Genomic DNA, 16,074 nt, shown 5'->3' on the forward strand with positions numbered 1-16,074 from the left:
CCACACACATGAATATCCACACACATGAATATCCACACACATGAACACCCACATATGAATACACACATGGACATGCATATACAGTCACACAAAAAGAAACTTCACTCCCCACACTCCTAAGGCCCTGTCTGGCGTCTTCCTCATCTCCAATCCTATTGATTGACTTCAAAATGACCCTTCCTTTTCTATCTAGTGCATCAGACCCCAGAATGAAGCTGGAGACTGGCTGGGAAGGTTTTGCTTCTGATCTCTTCCTGTGTCACTATAATGTAGACAGACAGGAGAGCAAATAACTCCCCTTTTGCCCAAAAAAAAGCAGAGGCCCTGAGAGGCCTCCTCCACAGAGCCACAAGCTGTCTTTAGGAGAGGATTGCAGGCAGGGAGAAGGTGGGTGCTCCCCTGGGCATGGATGCTAAGTGTCTGGCAGATGGGAAGTGTTCAGTGACCACACAAGGCGAGAGCTTCAAGCAAAACGTAGGAAGCCCGCCACCCACCCACCCACGGAGGAGCCCTGACATCTCTATCAATATTTTTGTCCACAGTCCCACACACTCACACGACCATCTTCTCCTCCAGCTCCATCTTTAAATGCCAAAGACGGGCATATGTTGGAGGACAACGTCATAGGCAGGGCTGGAAGAGGCAATCCACAGAGAAAGACTTAAAAATGACCCAAAGCAGTTGGACCTTACCACTCACCAAGCCAATGAAAAACACGACTAAAAACATTCCCAACTGCTCTACTTTGACAGACCTACTTGTGATGGGGGCTGGTGCGTGCACGGGTGAGGCAAAGGGACCCGACCCCTCTGATGCTCTCCCGTGGGACCTACACTTACTTACCTTCATCTTTCTGGCAGCCAGAATCATGTGTCCGTCAAACGCTTTCGACAGGCAGCTAAGCTCTAGCTGGGAAATTTCACCTGTAGGATTTACCCCAGGAGAAGCTCATAAACAAATGTGGAGATTTACCTAGGAAGATTTATGCACCTGAATATCCTCAGCATCGTGGCTAACATCAAAAGACAGAAAACAAACCAAACGTCCAGCTCCGGGGTGCTTGGTAAATAGTTGGTGCATTCATTAAAAATCCTACCACAGAAGAAAACCGGGTGGTTCTGCGTTTATAAACCATGGGAGGGGGTTGAAAGGAGGAACTGCGCAGTGGAAGGGAAGTTTTAAGGCTGGAAGCCAACTCCTCTACAAATTTGGACAACAGGTGACTTTGTGTTTTCTTTCTTTCTTTTTAAAATTTGATTGCATATTCTAAATTGACTCAATTGGATATGAATTGCATTTATAATCAGGAAAAACCTAAGAAGTATTTTTTTTTCAAATTCGATTAGAAACATTAAAGTCAGTTTGTTTCCCTGCAAAGGAAGAAAGGGTAAGAGTGTGATCCTGCCCCTCCCATAAGAACAAGGACCACCTGGAAGGTTCTATGATGCTCCTGGACACATTTCACACCTTCATAGGACAGGGTACTGCTACAGGGCCAGCCCCTCTGCAGCTCCTGCTCCCCCTCGGTCAGAGTTAACTATGCAAATACACCACTGTCTTTTGCTCAAAACTGTGCTCTGAAAGAAAGATCTAGAGGTGGCTTTGGTCTGGCTGGAGGAGAAAGGAGGAAAGCACCTTGCATGGTACATACTCCCACCTCAAGAATGCCTTCGAGGACCATTCTGAGAATCTCACGCTGGTCTCCACACAGCATGGCAGGAGGAACAGCTGCAGGACGTGCTCGCCAGTGAGGCCCTCCTGTGAGACACCCACTGGGGCTGATCATAATTCAAACTCATGTTTTGTGTGTGTGTTTCTGTTTGTATGTATGTATGCATATATGTATGTCACTGTATGTATCTGTCTGTCTATATTTGTGTGTCTGTCTGTCTATGTGTGTATCTGTCTGTGTATCTGTGTGCATGTATCTGTCTGTGTCTGTCTGTCTGTATGTATGTATGTATGTATGTAGATATGTATGTGTCTGTGTCCATGTGTCTGTGTGTGTGTTTGTCTGTGTCTGTGTGTCTGTGTATTTGTCTTTGTGCGTGTGTCTGTGTATGTGTGTGTCTCTCTGTATGCGTGCCCTTGAGTACCAGTGACCACAGTTAACAAGCATACAAAGAGTTGTGAGCAGCTCAATGTGGTTCTCTAGAAAAGCAGGAAGCACTTTACCTAGTGAGCCGTCTCTCTAGGCCTCCCCCTTGGTTTTTGAGACAGGGTCTCTCACTGAGCCGGGGGCTTGCCTATTTGGCTACCCTGGCTGGTCAGCCAGCACTGGCACCTGCTGTCTCTGCCTCCTCAGCGCTGGGCTCTCAGTCACACAGCCACAGCCAGCTTCTGTGGATGTTGGAGACCCCAGCTCAGTCCTCACGATTGTGAGGTGAGCACTTTACTGACTGGGACAACTCCCCTACCCCAATAAGTGGTGTTTGCTTTTTGTTGTTGTTGTTTGGTTTGGTTTGTTGAGGTTGTTTGTTTGTTTGTTTGTTTGTTTGTTTTTCAAGACAGGTTTCTCTGTGCAGTTCTGTCTGTCCTGACACTCACTCTGTAGACTAGGCTTGCCTCAAACTCACAGAGATCTGCCTGCCTCTGCCTTCTGAGTGCCGGGATTTAAGGCATGTGCCACCACCTTGTGGCAATAAGTGTTTTTAAAGGTCATAGTCACAAAACAATAAACATTGTTAATGTTTTGGGATCAGCCTTATAGCTCCCGGCTGATGGAAGGGAAACTGAGGCTCTGGGATTCCAGGGCTTGTTCAGAATATGGAGGTGGGCTTCCCCACAGTAAAGAATATGGTGGAGGATGAGAACATCCCCACCCCAACCCTCCCCCACATACCACACACACACACACACACACACACACACACACACGAAATCAGTCAACAAACTCCTGACCATGCAGCCAGTTGTGCCCAAGTGCAGCTGCTAAAGGCTTCATTCCGAGACTCTCCTGTAGACTTCTGTCTACAGCACTCATTTCCAGACGGTGGCAATGTTTTGAGGTTAAGGAACCTTTAGGGAGTGGGGTACAGCCAGTGGAAATAGGGCGGCCTTTGAAGCACACACTCCTGGATCCAGCCTGCTTTCTCTGATTCCCATGTGAGCAGCCTGCACCTCTGCCCTCCCTACCATGACCGGAACTGCCCCATGTCTCCTCCACCAGGACAGACTGCACCATCAGAAACCATGAGCCCACATAGCCTTTCCTTCACAGATCCTCATCCACAATGACCACTTGGGAAGTAGAAGCAGGAGGATCAGGAGTTCAAGGTCAACTTCAGCCAGCTGAGGCCAGCCCCAGCTACATAAAACCCTGTCTTATAAGAAAAAGAAGAAAGCTGGAGAACTGGCTACAGGCTTATGAGCACTGGCTGCTCTTACGGAGGACTCCGGCTCAGTTGCCAGCACCCACATGATGGTTCTTAACAATCTTTTTTCTAAACTCCAAGGGCACCAAGATTTGAAACCATGAGCAAGGCAGACTCTGCTGTCTGGGACCTCCTCAGCAAACCCGTGCTCATCACAGGAGGATATACCAACTCACAGAGCCTCAAGTGGAAAATGGCCTGATCAACAGGAATGTATCTTCATGACTCAAGGGACAAGACAAGGGCAGATAATCCTCCATGTTCTGCAACTACTGCGGGAAAGATGTCAACCCTTTGGCATCTTAGGAGTACCATGTATAAACTGTTCCTTGCATGATACCCTGACATGTCCTGTCCAGCAGGGTATTAAACAGGGGTCCGGGGAGATCACCTGAAAGAGAAAGTGGAGAACAGGCAGACGCAAGGAAATGACGATCTGTCTATAGTCTGATCAGATCATTTTTATCTTTTCACACTCAGGTTATACACACAAAAAGGCAGGATGTGGGGAAGGGGATGATGCAGGAGCATAGGTGTCTTCAGGGGGAGTACAGATATCTTCCAGAACAGAGTATCAGCTGGGTGAAGGTTCAGGGGACAGACCACTATGACTCCGCCTATGATTCACTTGTCCTTATCTAAGTTGGTACTATCCACCAAGGCTACCAATCTACAAGGTCTATGTATTCAGCCTGGAAATTTTCCACCAAAGCTGCTTGTTTACAATAGCTTCTAGCAACCTGTTTCAGTGTTTTTCCACAGAGACCCAAGACTTGGTGCTAGCAGGCATGTATGTCAGGCCTATTGCTGACTTTAGGCCTATGGCTGATTTTAGGCCTTCAGTGTATAAGCAGGACTGCTCCTGACATTGACAGAGGGTACTCAGCAGACCATCTTCTCAAGACAACAAATCTCTGTGTCCCTGGCCACCTCACCCCACCCCCGGGCCCTAGGCACCCCACAGCTGATGAGCTGGGCACTAACAGCTGGAGGCTGTAGAGGAAGATGGTCTAGCCTTGAACACTACAGGGCTGTGAGCCTCCTCCTTCATGAACAGCATTTCCAAAACCAAGAGACAGCTCTATCGGGAGAACAAGAGCTAATTAAATTTACTGGGATCATCAAAGGGAAAACTACTTTATATTCTGAATAGACTTTAATCTTTGGAAGCACGAGCGGCCTTGATTCATCCTAAAGGGGTTTTACATCCGTGTTCACTGCTAACTGAGGTAAGGAGACGGGCAACAGAGGGATTGGTGTTCCTGGACTACCAAAAACAATGCCGGGAGTTGAGAAGCTGGATCTGGCTGCCAGGCTAGACCTCGAGGTGAAGCAGAAAGTCACAGACTTGGCATCACTGGCCTCTGCTTGTGTCAATCCCAGCTGTCTGACAAGCAGGATGCTGCTAGTCAAGGTGTCTGTCTAAATCAGGAACAAACATGACTCCTGGGGATCCAGAGGTTCACAGGGACCCAGGCAGGGATCAGCGAGTAGGGAAGTGAAGCCTCCATCCCATCCCCAAGGCGTAGCCATCCTGAGGTAAGGCATAGGTGTAGCCCTTTGAATTCCTCAGGAAGGGTCAAGAACAAGATAAGAAGTTGTAAATAACTCACTTCCCTGCGAGAAGAAACGATAATTTCCCAGTGAAAACTAGTGAGGAGAGCTAGGTATGTGTCAGGGCTCAGAATATTGAAGAATACATAGTGTGAACTCACCTTAGAGAGGATTCACAGACATTCAGACAGGGAGCTTAGGAATAGTCTCTCTCTCTCTCTCTCTCTCTCTCTCTCTCTCTCTCTTTATCTCTCTCTCTCTCTTTCTCTCTCTCTCTCCTCCCTCCCTTCCTCCCTCCCTTCCTCCCTCCCTTCCTCCCTCTCTCTCTATCTGTGTGTGCATGTTTGTGTCTCTCTCTGTCTCTCTCCCTCCCTCCTTCCCTCCTTCCTACTCGCTCTTACTCTCTCGGTCTCTCTCACTCCCGCTCTTTCACTCTCTCTCACTCTTGCTCTCTCTTGATCACTTGCCCTCTCTTGCTCTCTCTCTTCTCCCCTCCTCAGCCATCTTGCTCACTCTCACTACCCCAGTCTCATTTTCTCACCCTGCCTCTTCCATCCTACACACCCCTCTGGCTCTCCTTTCACACAAACTCTCTCTGTAGAGCCTAGCAGGGTTGAGGCTATCCAGGCTTATAACATGCCAGCCTGACCTCCTCAACAATGCAGACAGCACCTTTCCCACCACACATTTACACAGAGAGGCTATGATGCAGCATGGGGCAGCCAGCCTGGCTTTAGTGTGGCCTGTGCCAGGCCCAGAGTGTAGTAAGAATGCCACATGGCCACAGCACCAATCAGGGGTGCCTGACTTCATAGACTCTACACAAGTATTTCAGACTCACGTCTACAGACCAGCAACCTGGATGCAAGATCATACAGGGGCACCCAGCACATCACCAGGCCTTACAGATGTAGCTTTCCACTGCTAGGGCAAGGTTGCCAGGTGGATTCCAGCCACTGGAGGCTTTATACCTTTGATGAAGCTGGGAAGCTGGACCACAGAACTCTCCAACGTGAGATATCACAATGTGGTGACCAGTTTTACATCAACTTGACACAAGCTAAAGTCATCTGAGAGGAGGGAACCTCAATTTTAGAAAATGCCTCCATGAGATCAAGCTGTTGGTAAGACTCCAAGGCTTTTTCTTAATTAGTGACTGATAGGGGAGGGCTCAGACCGCTGTGTGTGCAGCCACCCTGGGCTGGGTTCTATCATAAAGCAGACTAAGCAAGCCATGGCGAGCAAGTCAGTAAGCAGCACCCCTCCACGCTCTTTGCATCAGCTCCTGCCTCCAGTTTCCTGCCCTGTGTGAGTTCCTGCCCCTGACTTCCCTTCAGTGATGAACAGTGATCTGTAAGCATTATCCAAATAAACCCTTCCTTCCCCAACTTGCTTTGGTTACAATGTTCCATCACAGCAATAGCCTTAACTAGAGCAACTGGCACCAGCTCTGCCTCCTCCCATAACTCACTCAACACAACAGGGCTTGAAATCCAGGGTACCACTCTCCAAAGGACAGTCCGAGATGAGTCTGCATCTCCCTTCCAAACCGTCCCTCCCACTCAGCTTCCTGTTCATATGGATAACCTTTCCAGCCTCCAGTCCCTAAAGCCTTCCACAACGGAAGGTCGGCCAGCTTCTGTCCATGGTACTGAACCTGTGGCTCCTCAGTATTCAGCGGGTCATCTCTTCATCTCCAGCTTCTCTTGTGCCTAGCTTTGAGCATCCTGCCTGGAGAGGGGCAAGTGTGACATTCTAAAACCTAAAGTCACGTCCGTGCCCTGTGCCCTATGCCCTGTGCCCTATGCCCTGTGCCCTATGCCCTGTGCCTCCCCTTCCTGTTCAGGAAGAGGAAGTTGGAGGCGGGGCCACTCAGGCTCCACTCACACCTCCCTGACTGAGCCCCGCCCACCTTACCCAGAGCCTCTGCTGAATAGGAGAGTGGGCTTTCCTTTACCACATGCCTTACAGTCTCCTTACAGGAGACTCAAAAACCTTCCACCATGCTGTTCTCAGGAGAGGCTCAAACCCACGTCCAAAGTGGGCTGCTGACCATAGACAGCATACAGCACTGAAGCTACCTCACCCTCAGAACTGTCCAAGGAGTCCCTGCAGCACATCCATGGCAGTTTGTGAAGCTTCTTGCAGAGAGCCAGTGTGTGATTGCCATGGTAACACAGAGGCAGAGGCACGATCATCTACAGGGAGACTTCAGGACAACTGACCAACTCAGCCCCAAGCTACAGAGAAGCCAGGGGCTCTGAGTGAGCCAGCTGGGCTCAAGAAGACCCAGCATCTGTGATCCTGGACCGCCATCTCCTCTGCTGTAAAATGGTATTGACCTGGGTAAGCACTCCAGGTTCTCTGGCTGCTAAAGATGTCTACTACTATGACTCAGGCCTGAGCTCAAGGTGCTGATGATACGGGCCAAGGCTCAGAAGGGTAGGGGCTGAAGAGGAACTTCCTGGTGTCACCAACCCTCAGCCTGAACGCTCAGGCCCAGCAGGAGAGGCTTGAGAACTGCATGTAGCAATCTTACTGCCTGTCCCTGCAGGCTTCCCCCAGCAGCTTAGGAGCCAGTGAGCTCTTAGGGCTGGCACCCAGAGGCTTCCCCAGCCATGTGCACACAAGGATCCTCCTCCCTCTTCCCTGCGTCATGCAAAACATGAGTCCAGAAGCTTAAAGATGTTACACTCCCATGACAGTAATCTGAATGCTTTTTAAAGGTTCCAAAAAGCAAAAAAAAAAAAAAACAAACAAACAAAAGCACACACACACACACACACAAAGGACTTTTGACTGAAAAACAAATGCTACTATACTCTTATATAGGGAAGCACATGTTACAGACCAAATCAGAAATCCACAAGGTAGAATAAGTATGTCACATGGAGCAACGTTCCTTTTCCTTCATAAACAAAAAGTCTTGGTGAATGAATAAGTAAAAGACAACCAACCGAGTAGTCATTCAATATAAAGATACAAACATCCATCACACAGGCAGAGGTCTTTCAAGCCACTCAAGTCACCTGACAGGCAGCAGCACTCAGACTGAATTTACCCCTACTCAGTACAAGATAAGACCTCAGTAAAGGAACCAACATGACAGCTCAGCAGGAAGGGGAGCCTGCTGCCAAGCCTGACGACCTGAGTTCAATCCCCAGGATCCACTTAGTGATTCCCTCAAGTTGTCTTCTGGCTGCTGCACACACCTACACACAGATTAAATAAATAAATAAGTTAAAAAACCTTCACTTCTCGGTAAAAGGAAACTCTCTGATCAACAACAGATTGGCTGTGTATTGGTAAACATCTTTTGTGGAAGGGATATTTGATGGCCTATCAAATTTTAGATTCATATACCTTCGGCCTGATAGTTTCACTTCCATGAACCTCTCCCCCTGACTTAACCTCACTAGAAGGCTAAAAGGCGGGTAGGTATGGATACATAATACTTTCTAGGAAAACCACAGTGAGGATAAGTTCATCAGCAGAAGCCAAACTGAAGAGCATGATATGACTGTACAATGACTGTTCTAAATGAGGTAGATGGTGGGTAACGTTGTACGCTGGAAACTTTATCTTCTGAGATATATCATAGACAAACAGAAACTTCCAGAATAACACATATGAAATCCCATGTAGGAAGAAAGAAAAGAAACATGTTTACACATATGCATATAAACATATATACATAACGTCACATGTGTAGAAAGTTCTGAGAAAATATATAGAAATTTTACAGATAGATCTTGGAGTTGGGAAACTGAGAGAGGAAAAAACCAGAATGTTCTTGGTCTCCATTCTTTTTTAAAAGATTTATTTATTTATTTTATGTATACGAGTACACCATTAATATATTCAGACATACCAGAAGAGGTCATCAGATCCCATTAAAGATGGCTGTGAGCCACCATGTAGTTGCTGGAAATTGAACTCAAGACCTCTGGAAAATCAGTCAGTGTTCTTAACCACTGAGCCATCTCTCCAGCCCCTTGGTCTCTATTTTTTTTACTTTCTCTGTGTTAAATGCTTTTACTACAAGAAAATGCTTAGTTGATACAATGTTTTATTTTTTTTAACTAAGAATAGTTTTAAAGCCAGGCAGTTTGGTAGCACACACCTTTAATCCCAGTACAGGGAAAGCAGAAACAGGCATATCTCTGAGTTTGAAGCCAGCCTGATCTATAGAGCAAGTTCTAGAACACCCATGGCTACACAGAGAGACCCTGTCTTGAAAAAAAAAATAGCTTAAAGAACAGACAGAAGCACAGAGAGCCTTGGTACTTACTGAATTGGCTTAGTGTCAGCCTGAAATAGACTGTTACATCATGCTTTAGAAAACTCTAACCGGCTCTCACAGCCATTGCAGTACATTGAGCTCCATAGAGACAGCGCCGGGGCAAGCGAGAGCCGGACGGGCACTGGGCGACTCTGTGCCTCGCGGAGGAAAATCAACTAAACATGGGCAAAGGAGATCCTAAGAAGCCGAGAGGCAAAATGTCCTCATATGCATTCTTTGTGCAAACCTGCCGGGAGGAGCACAAGAAGAAGCACCCAGATGCTTCTGTCAACTTCTCAGAGTTCTCCAAGAAGTGCTCAGAGAGGTGGAAGACTATGTCTGCTAAAGAAAAGGGGAAATTTGAAGATATGGCAAAGGCTGACAAGGCTCGTTATGAAAGAGAAATGAAAACCTACATCCCTCCCAAAGGGGAGACCAAAAAGAAGTTCAAGGACCCCAATGCACCCAAGAGGCCTCCTTCGGCCTTCTTCTTGTTTTGTTCTGAGTACCGCCCAAAAATCAAAGGCGAACATCCTGGCTTATCCATTGGTGATGTTGCAAAGAAGCTAGGAGAGATGTGGAACAACACTGCAGCGGATGACAAGCAGCCCTACGAGAAGAAGGCTGCCAAGCTGAAGGAGAAGTATGAGAAGGATATTGCTGCCTACAGAGCTAAAGGAAAACCTGATGCAGCAAAAAAGGGTCAAGGCTGAAAAGAGCAAGAAAAAGAAGGAAGAGGAAGATGATGAGGAAGATGAAGAAGATGAGGAAGAGGAGGAAGAAGAGGAAGACGAAGATGAAGAAGAAGATGATGATGATGAATAAGTTGGTTCTAGCGCAGTTTTTTTCTTGTCTATAAAGCATTTAACCCCCCTGTACACAACTCACTCCTTTTAAAGAAAAAAATTGAAATGTAAGGCTGTGTAAGATTTGTTTTTAAACTGTACAGTGTCTTTTTTTGTATAGTTAACACACTACCGAATGTGTCTTTAGATAGCCCTGTCCTGGTGGTATTTTCAATAGCCACTAACCTTGCCTGGTACAGTCTGGGGGTTGTAAATTGGCATGGAAATTTAAAGCAGGTTCTAGTTGGTGCACAGCACAAATTAGTTATATATGGGGACAGTAGTTTGGTTTTTGTTTTTCTTTTCTTTTGGTTTTATTTTTGGGTTTTTTTTCCATCTTCAGTTGTCTCTGATGCAGCTTATACGAAGATAATTGTTGTTCTGTTAACTGAATACCACTCTGTAATTGCAAAAAAAAAATTGCGGCTGTTTTGTTGACATTCTGAATGCTTCTAAGTAAATACAATTTTTTTTATTAGAAAAAAAAAATAAAATAAAAAGAAAACTCTAACCACCAGGGGAAAACTATAGTGGACACAGAAAAAAGAATAAAGGAATAATAAACACAGAGAGTAACATGACATAAAGTAAATGCTTAGAACTCAGAGGAAGACAGTGAGGAATGAGCCAAAATCAAAGAAATGCAAGGTCAGAAAATGATAAAGGGACAGTTGTGTGGCTTAGCTATAGATAATCACATTACAGGGAACAGATTAAATTCTCCAAACAAAGGACAAGATTATTCAAGGTCCAGGGACTGTGGAGGTCACACAATGAGGACCTGAGTTCAGATCTCCAGATATTCATATAAAAAGCCAAGTGTGGCAGCAGTATATGCCTGTAATACCAGCAGTGGGAGGCAGTGAGTTCCAGGAGCAGTGAGAGGCTCTCCCTCACAAAATAAAGGAAGAAATTATTTAAGAGGATATCTGGGATGAAGAGATAGCTCAGTGGTTAAGAGCACTGGCAACTCTTCCAGAGGACCCAGGTTCACTTCCTGGGACCCACATGGCAGTTCTCAACTGTCTATAACTCCAGATCTAACTCCAGTTCCAGAGAATCTGACAGACTCACACAGATATATATGTAGGCAAAACACATGAAATAAAATATAATATAATAAATATATGTAAATATAAAATATATATAATAAACAAAAATAAACCATAACAAAGATTTCTAACATTGACCTCTGACTACCATTTGTACATGCACATACACACACAGACACACACACATACACTACTAACAACAGCAATGAGAACAGTAACAAAAAAAATGGCCCAACAATATGCTGCCTACAAGAAACTCACTTAGGGTTAAGCGCACATAGGCTGAAAGTATAAAGACAGCAAAAACTGTCCCATGAAAATGGGGATGAATTGAGGAGGCTATGGTTATACTACACAAGATTGACCGTGGCATCACAACTCCCACAAAAGACCTTGAAGACCATTAATGATATTCTTTAAAGTGAATTGAACATTAAAATAGTTGAGACTATTCATGCATCTAAAAGTGTCTACACGTAAGGTAAATGCCAACTGGTCTGAAGGGAGAGATGAATGGAAATACAGAGATGTCAGTACCCAACTCTCTGTTATGAACATCTCACACAGAAAATCCAAGAGGAGGGAGCAGAGTCAAATGGATGAGCAGACAACAGCAGAAAACATATTCTTTCCATAGACACGGGTAGCATTCTCATGACAGACAACAAGTTAAGGTCACAAAAGACATCTTCACAGAGCCAAGACAATCATCCTAACTCTGTTTTCTAACTGCAGAGGGATAAGCTGGAAAAATTCAAATGTGTCGACATCAGACAGCCACTGGGTCACAGAGGAGCGGAAAGGGATGTTTATGATATCCTAAGACAGATGGAAATGGGAACTCCAGAGCAGAGTTTCCTGGCATAGCAAACAGCACCATAAACAATAATAATAATAATCTGATAGGCTTGTAAAGAAACATCTCAAAAATAACATTATTTTATGCATCAAAGAATTACAAAAAGAGTAAACTAAGCCCAAAGTTGACAGAGGGGAAGAGTAAAGATTACAATAGACATTAGTCAAACAGAGAACCGGAAAACTAATATAAAAAGATCAGCATGACTGTGGTGGTTTGGATGAGAATGGCCTCCTGTATCTGAATGCTTAGTCACCAGAGACTTAAACAGTTTGAAAGGATTAGAAGGATTAGAAGGTATGCCCTTGTTGGAGGAAGTGTGTCACCAGAGGTGGGTGTTGAGGTTTCAAAAGCTGAGTCAAGCCCAGTGGCTCTCTCTTCCCGTTGCCTGAAGATCTGGATGTAGAACTCTCTACCACTTTCCCAGCACTATGTCTGCCTGTGTGCCCTCACATTCCCTGCCATGTTGACAATGGACTAAACCTCTGAAACTGTAAGCAAGACCCAGTTAAATGCTGTCTTTTATAAGAGTTCTCATAATCATGGTGTCTCTTCACAGCAGTAGAAGACTAAGACAATTACTAAATCTTTCTTTCTTTTTATTTTATGTGTATGGGTGTTTTGTCTGCACTCATCTGTGCACCATGAGCTGTGCAACACCCTTGGTTCCAGAATAAAGCATCCAATCCCCTGGGACTGGAGTTACAGATGGTTCTTAGCACCTATATGGGTCTTGGGAATCAAACCCCAGTCCTCTGGAAGAGCAGCAAGTGTTCTTAATTGCTGACCATCCCCTCCAGCCCCATGATTAAGACTCTTTTCATTAAAAATAAATAAATAAACATATAATCCTTTGCTAAATTAATTAACCAAATGGAAAAACTTAGCAAATAAATTCAGAATGAATGAGAAGGCAACATGGACACCCCAGAGGTGGAGGAACTCTAAGAAACCATTATGAACAATTGTATGCCAATGATTGGCTAATGCAGGTAAAATGGATATATCAGTGTACAATCTATCAAAGCTGAAGAAGAATTGGAAAGCCAGAGCACTCAGATCCTGATGGAGATTAACTCAGTCATTATAAATCTCCCAACAAAGGCCAGAAAGCTTCCCACAAAACAATGGGAAGAATTAACACCAATCCTCTCACTCTTATTGGAGACAAAATACACAGCAAAAGCTGATGAGTCAAACACCGCAGAGCCTTTGGCTCGGCAAAGCCAGCAGTGGGCAGAGCGAGGAAGCCATCCACAAAGAGAGAGGAAACATGAAAAGTGCATATCCGACAAGAGGCTGAACCCTCAAATATGTAAGAAACTGGGGTACTGGGTCCCACATAGGACATCGATACCACCAAGGCTCAGGAAACATGGAGGAAGAGGGGTGGAATGCCAGTTCTGCAGGATGAGGAGAAGAGCTGTGAAATGCTGTCTGCTGACCCAAATTTGACTACTGCAGGCATGAACTCAATTTTGTTTCATTGTCTGAGACAGGGTCTCAGTGTGTATCCCTGGCTGGCCTGGAACTCACTAACCATGTTGACCAAGCTGCCTCAAACTCAGAGACCTACCTGCCTTTGCCCCCCATGTGGACCACCACATCTGGTCCTGCTAGGCTATTTTGTTGCAGAAAAGAAGTTAAGACATCACCAGCAACAAGGAAGACCTCCCAGAAATTCAGGGAACATTAAACCAACACATAGTCTCATCTTTCCCAAACTGAAGCAGGTCATTCTGAGAAGATGTCACATGTTTCAAATGCCTGAAATTTACTGCGTATGTTTATTGGTCACCTGGAATTGAATTAGTTAATTACAGAAGAAGACATAGAAAACATCCCAGGTATTTGGACTTTAAACAACATATTTTTAATAAGACAAAAGAGATGCTTTAAAATACTTCAAGCTAGTCAGGCATGGTGGTGCATGCCAATAAGCTCAGCACCTGAGGGTGGGCAGCTGGGATTCCTAGATTGTGAGTCTGAGGCCAGCTTCTAAACTGTGGTCATAACTACATGGGTTTATATAACAGAAGCCAGGGAGTCCCAAAAATAGTAACAGTAAAGATTTCTGAACCCAAATTAATTCAAACTCACATGTGTTGACGAATCTGAGATGTTCCTGCAGTGTGGCCTATGTGAAATCTTGTGACTTCATTGGGGCCTCTGTTCTGAAGGTCATGCCATCACACCAGGAAATGTCAACAAACACAGCTCAAAACACCTGGCCTCAGATTCATGACTGCTTTATGCAACAAAACTGGGGTTTCTACTGAACAGACAAGGCTTTCTATTCTTATAGAAACACAATGCTTTAATTACAGAATACAAAGTATCTCTTCCTATTCATCCCCAGCATGTGTCAAGTTAGATCTTTGGATTGTATGGTGTTAGAAACTTTGACTTTAGAAATTGTCCTGTGAGTTTGTTGTGTGAGTTGCTAACTTGAGTTTTAGACACACATGAAGATGAAGAAGAAGGAGGAGGAGAAGAAGAAGGAGGAGGAGGAAGAGGAGAGGAGGAGGAAGGAGGAGGAAGAGGAGGAAGGAGGAGGAGGAGGAGAGGAGGAGGAGGAGGAGAGGAGGAGGAGGAGGAAGAGGAGGAGAAGGAAGAAGAAGAAGAAGCTTAAAATGAATTTTGACTTGAGACTGAACTGAATTTTGACATGTCATTTAATGTACTTCCACTATTTTATGCTGTGTGTTTATGCAAAGATTTATTCTCTACATTGATGGTTTGAAAATCAAAATATCGGTCAACTATGAAAAACATTCAAGATGTGTTACGTTCATCCTGGAGTTGATTCTTTATGTAAAAATAATACAAGCACATGCATCTCATTAGCAGGTAATTTTGATTTCATCTTTAATAAATGATTTAAATTTTTTATGTATGCCCAAAGAATTGTTTTACTTTTTGTGTTTACCTGTATATACACGTGAGCGTGGTACCTGGAAAGGACAGAAAAAAAATGTCCGCTGTCCTAGAGCTGGAGTTACAGACTGTGAGTTGCCCAGTGTGGGTGCTGGGAACTGAATTCAAGTCTTCTGCAAGAGCAGTGCACGCTCTTAACCACTGGGACAACTCTCCCACCCACCCCCTCAAGAATTGTTTTAAAATATGGTTCTTTATAATTTATTACCAGCAGGTGTCTGATTTGTACACCTATGTTATAGACCTATATACCTAGGGTCATGTAAAAATTTCTCAGGCAAAAAGGGTCATGAGGGGAAACCTTAAAGCAGCTCTGTTCCAGTCCAGAGCACACAGGTCAAGGGCACAGTTGCCAAGACTGGCCCATTGAGTTCTAGCCTCAGCTTCTGGCCAGCAGGCTACAAATTATGGTTCCCATAGCTTCCTCCTTTGTCTTAATTAATTTGCTACCCTGATTCACAGAGCCCAGAAAGACAAGCTGACTAACCTGGTTGCAAGTCTGAGGTGACCTGGGTCATCATCAGGGTCTGACTGGCTGGAAAGACAGAGTCCAGCAAGTCATACTGGCCACAGTTGTATCATCACAGTGAGAACACACAGATTCAAGCCAGCAGAGGAGAGAAGCACAGGAGACTTCCAGGTAGAGCCCAGCAGAGCCTGGCAGGCACTTTCCAATAGCAACAGCAGTCAGGGGTGTTACCAGCCAGGAATGTTCCCAGACTCTGTGTCCACAGACTACTGAGGTTCATCATGGAAGCACAGGGGGCACCCACATAGCTGATATCAGGATCCAGTTTGTTGTGAGGTCAGCTGACACCTCTTGTCTCATATTGGTGTGATTCAAAGCCACCAAGCAAAGGAGGCCAGGACTCCCGGTGCTATACAGCCAGAGTCTCTGAGGTCAGCCTTTGTGAGCTGGAGGTGGTGAAGAGCTTTGCTCCAGAGAGATGTTTCCAGATTCTCTGACTGAATGTGGTCACAGTCTGCACACTAGTTGGGGCAAAACCCTCTGAAGAGCAAAACCGCACAGTATCTGCCCGGGGCAGGCAATATGGACTCATGGGCTTAAGGTTCTTGGCCAAAGACTTGCCTGCCCAGGATACCTGGAGAACACAGGCTGTGGGGTAGGCAGCTGAATAGAAGAACATTTGCCTAGCATGTGTGAGGCTTG

The sequence above is a fragment of the Grammomys surdaster genome, unplaced genomic scaffold (assembly GCF_004785775.1).
Source record: "Grammomys surdaster isolate TR1022 unplaced genomic scaffold, NIH_TR_1.0 125565, whole genome shotgun sequence".
Lineage (NCBI taxonomy): Eukaryota > Metazoa > Chordata > Mammalia > Rodentia > Muridae > Grammomys > Grammomys surdaster.